This window comes from Mastomys coucha, unplaced genomic scaffold, assembly GCF_008632895.1.
Source record: "Mastomys coucha isolate ucsf_1 unplaced genomic scaffold, UCSF_Mcou_1 pScaffold22, whole genome shotgun sequence".
Classification (NCBI taxonomy): domain Eukaryota; kingdom Metazoa; phylum Chordata; class Mammalia; order Rodentia; family Muridae; genus Mastomys; species Mastomys coucha.
This window is the reverse complement of record NW_022196905.1, coordinates 182,356,599-182,369,836: the sequence shown is the minus strand read 5'-3', so window position 1 is coordinate 182,369,836 and position 13,238 is coordinate 182,356,599. Positions and strand designations below refer to the sequence as shown.

At 38.9% G+C, this 13,238-nt stretch overlaps 1 pseudogene; it reads left to right on the top strand.

Moving 5' to 3' along the window:
* Positions 1-3,840: 3,840 nt before the first annotated feature.
* The window catches only part of LOC116104786, a 17,141-nt pseudogene continuing 7,743 nt past the window's right edge, over positions 3,841-13,238 (top strand).

Genomic DNA, 13,238 nt, shown 5'->3' with positions numbered 1-13,238 from the left:
CCTGGTCCAGAACATCTACTGATTAGGTGACCAAGAAATGTGAGCCACTGCTGACCCCGAGCTCAACCAAAAGACTGCCGTTACTCACTACTCCTGAGATCGCATTCCATGACCCCGGCCTCAAATAAGTAAGAGTAAGACAGTATAATAATTCCTCAGGGAAAAACCGGATAGTTCAATAAATTGTGTTTAAACCATTGGGTAGAAATATCTTTTTAAGTCAGATCAATCTCTCGTGGCATGACCCAGAAAAAAATTTCAAATAAAAACTGAAAATATAAGTAAAACAAAGATAGAAGAATAACAAAATAACAAGGAAGAAACTTGGAAATAAATAAAACATTTCAGAGTACTCCTGAGAATTCAGAATCTGTGAAATATTAACATTTTTACTGCATATAAAGAAACAAAAACAGCTCCTATGGTCAAAAGACAATGAGCAAAGCCAAGAGACGGGCTTTAAGCACTTGAGAAGCTGAGGAAGGAGGACTGTAATGAGTTAAACACCAGTCTATGTCAAAATTGTATGATACTGTCCCCAAATCAAAGAAAAATACAGACATGAAAAAGACATCATAGATGAAGGGAGACATTTCTAATAACATTTTAGAAAAGGGATAAAGTTACTACAATAGGAATTTCTAAAATCAGTAAGCAAGAAAATTAATGATAATAATAATAGAAAATTCTAAAGATATAAGTAGATAATTCTCAGAAAGCTTCAAAGGATTTTTTTAACAGATGTCAACCTCAATTATAATATTAGTGGCTTCTCTAGTGGTCAAATACTACACAAGAAGCAACTTAGAGAAGTGGATTTCTCTTGGCTAATACCTTGAAAGGCTAAAATCAGTCACCATGGGGAAGACATGGCAGGGGACCGACTCATCCATGGCTTGGCAGCGAAACCCTCAACTATTTGTTCACACCTTCATGTACAATAGAGAAAAAAGATGGAGCAGACCAGGCTACAAACCTCCAGACAACACCCTACCCAGAGATTCACTTCCTCCAGCTCATGTCCCCCACATCTCAAAGGTTCCATATCTAGAATATGGAACCTTGAGTACCTTGAGTGAAGGACCAAGTCTACAAAACTGCCCCAACCTGCAGGACTTAACAGGGTTCTCAAGAAGAGGGACCTGCAAGGACAAATTTGGGAACAGTAGATGAAAAGGAAGGAGACAAGACAAAATATTTTCTGATCAAGTCTCAATTTACTTCTAGGGAAAGGCACTATTTAAAACTCCAGGCCACAAAGGTATTTGCCCAGGTTCACAGACCAAACCCAAATTATTGTTTGGTTACACATCAGCATAACTGGAATGTCCACTTCATAAAATGCCCAAAAGGAGTGTCCTCGTTTTGAAAAGTTCAGATGAGTTCAATGAGGAATGTCCTCATTGTAAGGTGTCCAGAAAGCCCTCTATCATAAAATGTCCCGAGTCAATTACAGGGACAGAGCGAGATAATGGAAGAGACAAAAGAGTGTTAGTTTATAGGTGATGGTCCAGGGACAAGATGGAGACTAAGATACCAGGGGCTTTTGGGCCCCAACACAAAACGCATGAGTCTGTGGAGGGAACTTACATCTAAACCACACTACTTATGAAAAAGGTGAACTAAGTTACCTTGAAATATCATTTGTAAATGAGAATGCAGTACATTAGCCATTGCCACTTATATGAAAAAGAATCAATATTACCAGGCCTACCAGTGTGTATAATCATTAACACAGCAAATTCTGCTATAGAATAGGTGTTGGGTATCACAAAATACTATGTGCACAAATGTAGTCATTGAAGCAGTATTAGCAAAAAAATTAAAATATTAATTTTTGTACTATCAGGGTAGCTAATTATAGTCTATTTAATGCAATGTAGTCATTACAGTTAGTACAAATTCCACATACTGATAGATGATGATTCTACATACAACACTCTCTTGGGAGAGTGTTAAAAGAGAGAGAAAGAAAAAGAGAGAAAGGACCAAGATTTAGAGTGTAACATGTTTAAAACTATCTTATGCCTGGCAAGATGACTCATAATTCCTACCATGCTGATGACCTGAGTTTGATCCCTAATATCTGTAGTGTGGAAGGAGAGAAGCAATACACCTTCAAGCTGTCCTCTCACATGCCAAGACACGTGTGTGTCCACATTCACACACATATCCACAAAACGAACAAATCAAAATTAAAATTTAGATAATATCTTACATGTAAAGTGGGGGAAGATAAAAGTATGCTGTTAGAGGTTGGTTCTAATGTTTGATGCATCAATTCCCAGTTTCTATCTCCCACATTCCGGAATTCCAGGTGAATTGCCACACCTGCTTTTATGTAAGTATTGAGGATCTGAACTCTAGGGTCTCAGCAAGTACTTTATCCACTAAGCCATCTCCCACACCCCTCCCTCCCCTTCTTTCCCCTTTCCCCTCCCTTTATCATGGACAGTGTCCTCATAAAAGCATTTCTAGTTCTAAGAGCTTTACATGTTTTAAGCGTTTAGAAGTCATATGATAAAGCTTCCTGTGAGCAGTTTGTTAGTGGACATTAGGCTTTGAAATAAGGCCTACGCACTTTTTAGCCATGTGCGTGAGGTGCTAATGCAGACCAGTTGAGACACCCTGTTTGGCAATGCATGGGGTACTTTACTTATGGCTTTGGCTATTTCTACTAAAAGGGCTTGCTCTCAGATGAATTTGACATTATGAGGTATCACATCACAATACATGCTCCTACTTGATTTATACCATGTGTTTGATGTGTGTGCTCATGTGTGTGTGCATTTATCTGTCCAGGTGTTTGTATAGGTTTGTGTGTGTGTATGTGAAGCCTGGATGGCAAGCCATAAAGATGAACATCTCTCTGTTTCCCCAGCTCTAGAATTACAGGCATGTGTGCCTCCTGCACTCACATATTCTTTTAATGAGTTCTGTGTATTGAACTAAGTTCTCCATCCTTGCATGGCAAGAACTCTATTGGCCAAACCATCCTCCATCCTGATTTATGCCATTTTATTATTAATTTTAAAAAAGCAATTTTACTAAGATAATGTAAATTCACAAGATGAAATAAGTTTTCATCAGGCAATGGAAGAAAAAGGGTCTCTGGATTGTAAAGCAAAGAGAACGAAAAGACAGAGCCAGGTGTGATTCTACACAGTGCATGCTAAGCACTTCTCTGTGTTTCCCAGAGCTGGGTAACAAATCTGGTTTTATGCTTTGTTATTCAAGCAAAGAAATGAAATTCATAATGTCTACTTAATGTAAATAAAGCAATTGCCTCAGGAAAGCAAGTTTTTCACATGGTGAGTTGAGAGAGTAATTTTTTCCTTTGTCCTTCACCAAGAACTCACTGCAACAGTGAAAACAGCATTCTCAGCAGTAACTTTACAAGCCACAAGGAAGGGCTCCACTGGACAGTCCTATATAAAATCCTGCCATGTAAGTCAATAGCACGATTCAATGAGAAAAACTCTATAGGGAAACACGAGACATGGCTTGATTTAAACACAACAGTTAATTGTCCATGGATGCTCCTGGTAGACCAATGTCACTGTCTGTGACATTGTTGAGAGCATATACTTGGTCACCTCTCGGTCATCAGTGGGAGATTACTTACCAGCTCAAGTCATTGAAGGATGCTTGACAGGTCTCCCTGGGACTTATAACTCTATGCTAGACCCTGTACTCATCCCAGAAGTCCTGATTTAAGCCAGGGAAGACACGTCAGGGAGCTTCATTATTATTCCAAGCCTCCACTTAAAATATAGCTGCTCACTCCGAGTTTTAAAATAAGAAAATAGAGAGAAATTAATTAAAAGGAAGGAAGCGACCATGGAAGGCATTACTGTCAGCAATTACGGGTCAGTGTATGAAGTTAACTGGCAAACAAGTAGCTTATTGCTGATGGTATAGACTCGATCTTGACTCTGACACCAAGCCAAAATGTCAACACTGACTCCTTCACTTTCCTTTCTGTATAAACAAGCAACATTAGCATTCACCCAGAGAACAGCATAGAAAATTGTTCATAATAAGTTAAGATTTAGAATTAAAAACGCAAACAGCGGTGTAATTGAACAAAGTGAGATTATCCAGTGCAAACAATGGATAAGTTGTCAGTTGGGTAAGAAGATAACCAAATCTCCAGTGCCCAGAGGTCTTACAAGGCAGTGATTACACTCAGAGTTTTGTTTTGTTTTGCTTTGTTTTATTAACCATTCCATTTGTTTACATCTCAAATGATATCCCACTTCCCAGTTATCCCTCCACAAACCCCCCATCCCACATCCATCCTCTCCCCACTCCCCTTTGCCTCCATGATGGTGCTCTCCCACCTATTCACCCTCTCCCACCCCACTGTTCCAGCATCCTCTTCGCTTGGGGCATCAAACCTCCACAGGACTAAGAGCCTCCCCTCCCACTGCTGTCAGACAAGGCCATCCTCTGCTACATATGTATCTGGAGTCATGGATCCCTCCCTGTACACTCCTTGGCTGATGGTCTAGTCTCTGGAAGCACTGGCTGGTCTAGTCAGCCAATGTTGTTATTCCTCTGGGGTTGCAATCCCCTTCTGCTCTTCTAGTCCTTCTGCCAGCTCCCCCACAGGGTCCCTGAGCTCAGTCTGAAGGTTAGCTCCAAGCATCCACATCTGCATTAGTCATTTGCTGACCAGACTTCCCAAGAAGCAGCCACACCAGGTTCCTGTCAGCAAGTGCCTCTTGACCACAGCAACAGTGTAGGGTTTGGTGTCTGCAGACAGGATGGATCCCCAGGTGGGGCAGTCCTCCTTCTCTGCACATTTCAACTAAAGTCATCCCCATTGGGTCCTGGGAGCCTCTCTTTTCCCTGGTGTCTGGGACCCTCAAGGAACTGGGGATAGACACTCAAGAGGTTTCTTTTCCCATCAATTTTCCAGTGTCTTGGAGGAGGAAACAATTTAACCTTGACACAGGAGTTCTTCATCTGCCTAAAACTAAAACACAAAACCCTAAAACTAACTTAGCAGTCAGCTGGAGTAGGTTTCAACTGCTTGAAAAGATAGACAACATTCAGCTATTAGTGTTAAATTTTAATTATATACATGAAAAGTGGGTATTAAAGATTCATTGGGTTTAGCTGTTACTCTGTTAGAGAACAATTGCCAACTGACAGCTCTCAGGATATAAACCACTTAAATGCAGGGACTATATCTCTGTAAATGTCCCAAACTATGTCAATAAGTAATGAAGCTCTTGTCAATGAAGATGATAAGGATTTAGGATTCTTGGTAGAAAGAGCCAATTTAAACTAATCATCTCAAAGACAGCTGGGTAGTTCCTCCAACTAAATTTTAGAAAAGACATTGGCAAAGCTGGACTTCAGGCTAGCCCCAGGGCCTGAAATGAAGCCATGAGTCCCCACCTTCAAGTCTTCTGATCTAACTCTTGGTTGTGCTAGCTTCCTCCTATCAACATGAGAGCCATACCTTTTGTACATCAGGAAATACAAATTCAGTGGAATCATTTTAGTCTATGGCGTCAGGAGAATCTGTGCAGGGGTGAAGAGTGGTTGCTGCTCTGACAGGCACCCCAACTTGAGTTCTCAGCAGGCATGTCAGGCTCCTCATAACCATAACTCTAATTACAGAAGATCCTCCGCCTTCTTCCCCCTTTACAGGTATATATGCTTAGGTACATATACCTAAAGATATCATCACCTCCCCCAAAAGAGCTCCATTCTCTGGGGACTAAGTCATCAAGCCATGAGCCTATTAAAAAAAACATTTCATATTGGAGCTGTAACAATCGCTATTATTTCAATCAAATACAACACTATGGAGATGCTTTCTGCTCTTGCTAAAGGAAATATGTGGTATATCTGCCAAACAGTGTAAGTCATTTTTAAAATATACATATATCAAATCTTAATTACTTCAATGTGCTTTGTTTCTCAGGCATTATCTTCAAAAGCCATCTTCACTTCTTGAGGCTGAAAATGCTTCCAAGCTCCACTTTGCAGATTGTGTTCACAAACAACTTAAAATTTTTCTAAGAAAAACTCCTCTATAGCTAAATGTCAGTGAAGAATCAGCTTTATGTGCTGTAAGTCATCAGTGGTTATTTATTTGAAAAAAAAAAAAAAAACAGATACCACTAAATAATGACAAGTTCCTACCACTGAGACCTCTTTGGTAAGCATGTTATAGAATTGGAAAACAAGACCTCTCTTTTATCATATAATTATTATTACATGCAGATAGATAGATAGACAGACAGACAGACAGACAGACGGACGGACGGACGGACGGACGGACGGATGGATGGATGGATGGATAGATAGATAGATAGATGATAGATAGATGGATAGACAGATAGATAGACAGATAGATAGATAGATAGACAGACAGACGGACGGACGGACGGACGGACAGACAGACAGACAGACAGACAGACAGATAGACAGACAGATAGATAGATAGATAGATAGATAGATGATAAATAGATGGATAGACAGACAGATAGATAGATAGACAGATAGATAGACAGATAGATAGATAGATGTATAGATAGATAGATGGATGGATGGATGGATGGATGGATAGATGGATGGATGGATGGATGGATGGATGGATGGATGGATGGATGGATGGATGGATGGATGGATAGACAGATAGATAGATAGATAGATAGATAGATAGATAGATAGATAGATAGATAGATAGATAGATAGTTGGGTCCTGGAACATAATGTGTTTATGGCACCCCAGCACCGCATGATAGACAAGAGTCACACTAACATGTACTAGTGGTAGTAGAACCCAATATTACAAAAAGTCATATTCCTTTTATAAGTAAAGCATATTTACATCAAAAATGGCACAAATAGAACTCCATGTTACTCACGAGGAGCATGTGGGACCCCAAGTGCTAATAGGCAAGAATGGTTTTTAGGAGAGATGTGATTCCTATTTGTATGAAACTAATGATTCTAAGTTTCGATAAAGCAAACATCTTTAGCACTGAGTTAAAGAAGATGCTGAAAGCACATGGGATGGCAGATAAAATGCAAAGTAAAAGAAGAAGGAAAAGAAAACCATGCATTTAAATGCATAGCTGTGCCTCTGAGAGAGTAAGAGAAACCCTCAGGGAAGAGTGACAGAAAGAGCAAGTAGGAACTCCTAATGGTGGGTGAATACAAAAATGTGCCTGCTCTGGGAACACATTCCAACCCCAAGAATGTCAAGACTCAAATCTGATAACTTTGCAGGCACAGAGACAAGGCTTTGGGGAAGCAGAAGGAAAGACCTCGCTAGGCATCAATTCAGAATCATGAATCAAGATGTGAAAAGTTAGGAGATGAAAAGGGTGCTTGTCCATCTCAGTCTGAATCCTCAGAAAGGAAAACATTTCCCCTGGAGGATGCAAAACTAGTTTTACCCTGAAACATATTTGGATTTTAAATTTATATTTCAGCGGGGTCTAAGAAAACCCATGCTGAAAAAAAAAAAAAAAAGAAATATAAAGAAATCCCAGGGAGGGAAGGCTTTAGAACATCAGTGGGAATAAACAGAAAGTTCTCTTGACTGACTGACTCAGCGGGGGCCTCACAGACTTCCCACTAATTAAGAATAGCTGAGCAAACATCTACAAATCAAAACTGTACACCACATAAATTGTTTGTTGATTTGCTGAGCCTGGCTCATGTCAGCTTCTTTCATATATGCAGAAGTTAAAAGGTTTATTGGTGTTTTAAACTCCATCAAGCCAATAGAAATCAGGAATAGAAGGGGAACAAAAGAGAAGCGTGAAATTCTGTGGCAAAATAACACAGCCAAGTACAAATATAGACATTATTAATATATGATACTGGTATATACTATTTGTATATGGTTAAATCATAAATGATTATAGTATAATAAATATATCAGTAATCACTATAAATGCAAATGGCTTGCAACAACCATTTAAATACACATAATAAAAGTGGACTCAGGGAATCTAGTTGTATATAGAGCCACAGGCAAAATATGGTAATAGCATGAAATTGAAAGATAGAAATGAGATAATAAAAAGTGATTTACCTATCTATACCTGATATAACAGTGTTAGCATCAAATAAAATAAGATAAATCTGAAAAATATGAGGCAAAAACAATCACTAGTTAATGTTAGAAGTTCTCATTCATCAAAAAGTAAATAAATAAAAACATAAACTTGTATTCCACTAAGGGTATAAGACCGAAACATGGCTCTAAAATATATATTAAAAATGAGATAATTAAAAGGAAAAATGGATGCAGACAACTATCATAACATTAAATTTTAGTGTTTGTCTCCTTACCTGCCAAATGATAGTAATAAAGCATCATTTGTAAAACTGTGCGCCTTGAGCTAGGCACGACACCAGTTAGTCCAACACTTGCGAAATGAAAACAGAGGGTTAAGAGTTCAAGGTTAGCCTTGTCTATATAGCAAGTTCAAGACCAACCATGCCTAATGAGATCCTGTAAACAAACAAACAAGTCCTTGTACGGATAACTAGAAATCCGTAAGAACATGGTTACAAAACGGGTTATATAAACTACTTTCTAGAACTGTGACAAAATATCTGGAAAAAAAGTAACTTGAGAAAAGAAATGTTGATTTTAGCTCAGAGTTTCAGGGTATAGTCCATTATTGTAGGGATGTCATGGTAGCAAGAGTATGAGGCAACTGGTTATACTGCAACTGAAGTCAGAAAGCAGAGAGAGAAGAATGTTGGTTCTCAGCCCACTCCCTACTTCCAGCCCAAGGGATAGTGAAGCCTATATGAAGCATCAGCCTTCCCTCTTCATTTAAGCCTCTGGTTAATATACATACATACATATATATATATACATACATACATATATATATTCATACATATATACATATATATATAATATACATACATACATATATGTGTGTGTATAATGTATATGTATATATACATATATATGTATGTGTATAATGTATATATATATCCAGAATTTCATTTCAATAGTGACTATTAAGGGCATTGAGGTTGTCAATCAAGGTTAACCATCATCAATACTATTAACAGATTTCAAATAACATATATCATATGATAGAATGTAGTCAGATCAAATTCAAGTACATCAAAAAATAATATCAAGGAGGTCACAGTATAATACAGTCAGAGGTTATAAAACACATAAAATAACTAATATATTAATGTAAAACTCCTTATAAATAATATAGTTAGAGAAATGTTAAAAGCACTACAAACCAAAGCACAGAGATGGAGATAAAATCTGGACTATCAACCGATTTTTAATATGGTAAAACAGATAAAATCTGGAATATCAACCAATTTTTAATGTGGTAAAACCAGAATTAAAATTAATAAATTTGGGCTGGTGAGATTGCTCAGTAGTTAAAAGTGCTTACCACCCAATCATTAGATTCCAGCACTTATCAGGAACTCCACACACTCATGTGTCCCAAGTTCAAAGGAAGGCAGAGACAGGAGAATCACTTAAGCTTGCTAGTTTCTAACCTGGCCAGGAAAACATGAACCAAGAAAAGGCTCAGGAAGAAGAGACTGAATAAAAATAAAAATTATAGGAAGAAAGTGATAAAGGAGAACCTGATGCTTCCTTCTGGCCTATATGAGCATGTAGACACATGTGCAAGGCCAATATGTTCACACACACACACACACACACACACATACCAATAAATAAACAAATATCTAAAAATAATTCTTAAAAATTGAGGAATTTAGTGATTCAGAAATGATCCCTCTATATATTTATCAAAAGTTATCACACCAGGATCTTAAGACATGATTGCATTTGTAGCATGATACACACAAGCCAAGACATCAAAGTAGCCTATAAGTCCCTTGACAGACATACATACACTAGCATATTATTCTACCTTAGAAGGACATTGCAGAATAATGTGAACTTTAAGGATATGAAGCTAAGAGAAATAAGCCAGTAGCACCTATCCCACCTAAGTGAAGTATCTAAAGTAGTCAAACATATAAGGCAAAAGGGCTAGAGAGTTGGCTTGGCGGTTGAGAGTGTTTCCTTCTCTTCCAGAGGATCCAAGTTCAGTTGCCAACACTCATATGAGACAAATCACAGTCAGATGCAATTCAGGCTCCTGGATATCTGTTGCTCTCTTATGGTCTCTGGGGAAGCTGCATTTACATGTACATACACAGGGAGAGATAATACACATAAAACAAAATAAGTGAAAGAATAAACAAGCAAGCATGAAGTAGAGTGTTGGTAGTTAGAAGCTGGGAAAATAAATAAAGATAGGAGATAATGTTCTGTTTGCTTTGCAAAATAACAAAATTTTAAATAACAAACCAACATCTATACAGATCATGCTATACATTTAAGAATGATTAAGCTGGCAGATTTATATAAGTATAAGTATATATGATATATATATATATTTAACAATCTATTGTAGGAAGCAACATAAAAGTGAGAAGGCAAACCTGAAGAAATTGAAAGGTATTTTTATTCAGCTAAAAGCAAAAGGAGGGAGGGATTCAGTGGAAAGTATCAACAAAACAATGTTCAATTCTTTGAAAAGATTACCAAATAATCTCCTATAATATGAACCAAAAGAAAAACAGGGTGGATAAATTACAGCAGTAGAAATAAAATGGATTGTGTACCTATAAATAATGCAGAGGTATAACCACCCATAATACAATTAATTACAATAAAGTATAAAGGTTGGTAATTCCCTACAAAAGTACAGTCCTAAAAAGTGAAATAAATTATGAACAGTTTCAGAATTTGCTGAACTTACTAGGTAATAACTTATTTAGAGAATAGTTTTACCATTACTTATTTAGAGAATAGTTTTAGCATCACCTGTTGTCCAAAATTTAAATCAATAAATTCTTGAAATTCTTTTTTTTTTTTTTTTGGTTTTTCGAGACAGGGTTTCTCTGTGTAGCCCTGGCTGTCCTGGAACTCACTCTGTACTGTAGACCAGGCTGGCCTCGAACTCAGAAATCCACCTGCCTCTGCCTCCCAAGTGCTGGGGTTAAAGGCGTTCGCCACCACCACTGGCTTTGAAATTCTTATTGAAGAATTAATACACTCAAATTCTATACTATAGAGCTAGTATAAAGGTCATACATAATGAAGATAAGACCATGAATATAAAATCTTTGAAGTATCAAACATGTAAATCAAATATTTTCGGGTGGTGATGGGCGCACGCCTTTAATCCCAGCACTTGGGAGGCCGAGGAAGGCAGATTTCTGAGTTCGAGGCAAGATTGGTCTACAGAGTGAGTTCCAGGACAGCCAGGGCTACTCAGAGAAACGCTGTCTTGGAGGAAAAAAAAAAAAAAAAAAGTAAATCAAATATTTTATACCTAGCTAAATTGTTGCTCATGTAACATCAAAAAAGAAAAAGAAATTCTCAAACATTCAAAAACTTATGATATATCACTTGTCTCATCTTTCTGGAAATCTCCCCAAATTAAAATAAATTTTAAGATGGCAAAGAATGGATTAGTGTTAAAAAGATGACTATTGTTTACTGAAAGTTCAGCTGATGCAAAGATTTTTATTCAACATGTGTTACTATTTATAAGGGAAAATATATATGTGTGTATGTGTGTGTGTGTGTGTGTGTGTATATATATATATGTTTCAATGAATCTGCAAGACAGTCTAATTTTTTGGTTTCAGTGTTGAATTTTAATTTTCTATTTTTTAAGGTTTTAAGTTATTTTTAATTCATTTATTTCTTTCTTTATTTTACACTCCATATTTTATTCCCTCCAACCACCTTCCAACTGCTCTACCTCCCATATCTCCTCCCCACACCCCTCTCTCCATGTCGATGTCCCTATGCCCCATGCCATCTGACCACTAGACTCCCTGGGGCCTCTGGTCTCTTGAGGGTTAGGTGCATCATTTCTGAACGAATACAGACCCGGAAGTCCTCTGCTGTATGTGTGTTGGGGGCTCAGACATGCTTAGAGGAACCACAGCCATCAACATCGACATCAGACCTCCTCCCCACAGCCTCTACCTCTTCTAAGGAGCCAGAGCTGACCTCTGCAGGGCAAAAGCATTCCTCTAGCTCTGGACCTGAGAATACAAGTATCTCCTCACAAGAATGTAGTTCGCTTGTTGCAAATGGTGAACTCTCTAGCCTTCCTCCAGTCTTCCAATACAGAGAAGCATCCTGTTCTTTGTTGGAAACTGAAGACCATGAGGAGTTGGAGCCTGCCAAAAAAAAGCTGAGAGGAGATGGGGAGCTTGACATGAACCTCCAGTTATTAGTTGCCAGACCAGCGTGGGAATGTCCAGACCTCAAGTGAGGATGTCAGAGATGCCTCTGTGAAGCCAGACAAGATGGAGGAGACGCTAACCTGTATCATCTGTCAAGACCTTCTGCATGATTGTGTGAGCTTGCAGCCTTGTATGCACACATTTTGTGCGGCTTGCTACTCTGGTTGGATGGAGCATTCATCTCTGTGTCCTACCTGCCGATGTCCAGTGGAGCGGATTTGCAAAAACCACATTCTGAACAACCTCGTGGAAGCATACCTTATCCAGCACCCAGATAAGAGTCGCAGTGAAGAAGATGTGAGAAGCATGGATGCAAGGAATAAAATCACTCAAGATATGCTACAACCCAAAGTCAGGAGGTCCTTCTCTGATGAAGAGGGGAGTTCAGAGGACCTGCTAGAGCTGTCTGATGTTGATAGTGAATCCTCAGACATCAGTCAGCCATACATTGTATGCAGACAGTATCCTGAATACAGAAGACAAGCCGTTCAGTCTCTTCCTTGTCCAGCCCCAGATAGTGAGCTGGGAGCTACACAGGCCCTTGGTGGGGAAGCACCTTCAACATCTGCCAGCTTGCCAACAGCCCCAGATTACGTGTGCCCTCTCCAAGGAAGCCATGCCATATGTACCTGCTGCTTCCAGCCTATGCCTGATCGGAGAGCTGAGCGTGAGCAGGATTCCCGTGTGGCCCCTCAACAGTGTGCAGTGTGCCTGCAGCCCTTCTGCCACCTGTATTGGGGCTGCAGGAGGACTGGCTGCTTTGGCTGCTTGGCCCCGTTCTGTGAGCTCAACCTGGGGGACAAGTGCTTGGATGGAGTGCTGAACAATAACAATTATGAGTCGGACATCCTGAAGAATTATCTGGCAACCAGGGGTCTGACATGGAAAAATATGTTGACAGAGAGTCTCCTGGCTCTACAGCGGGGTGT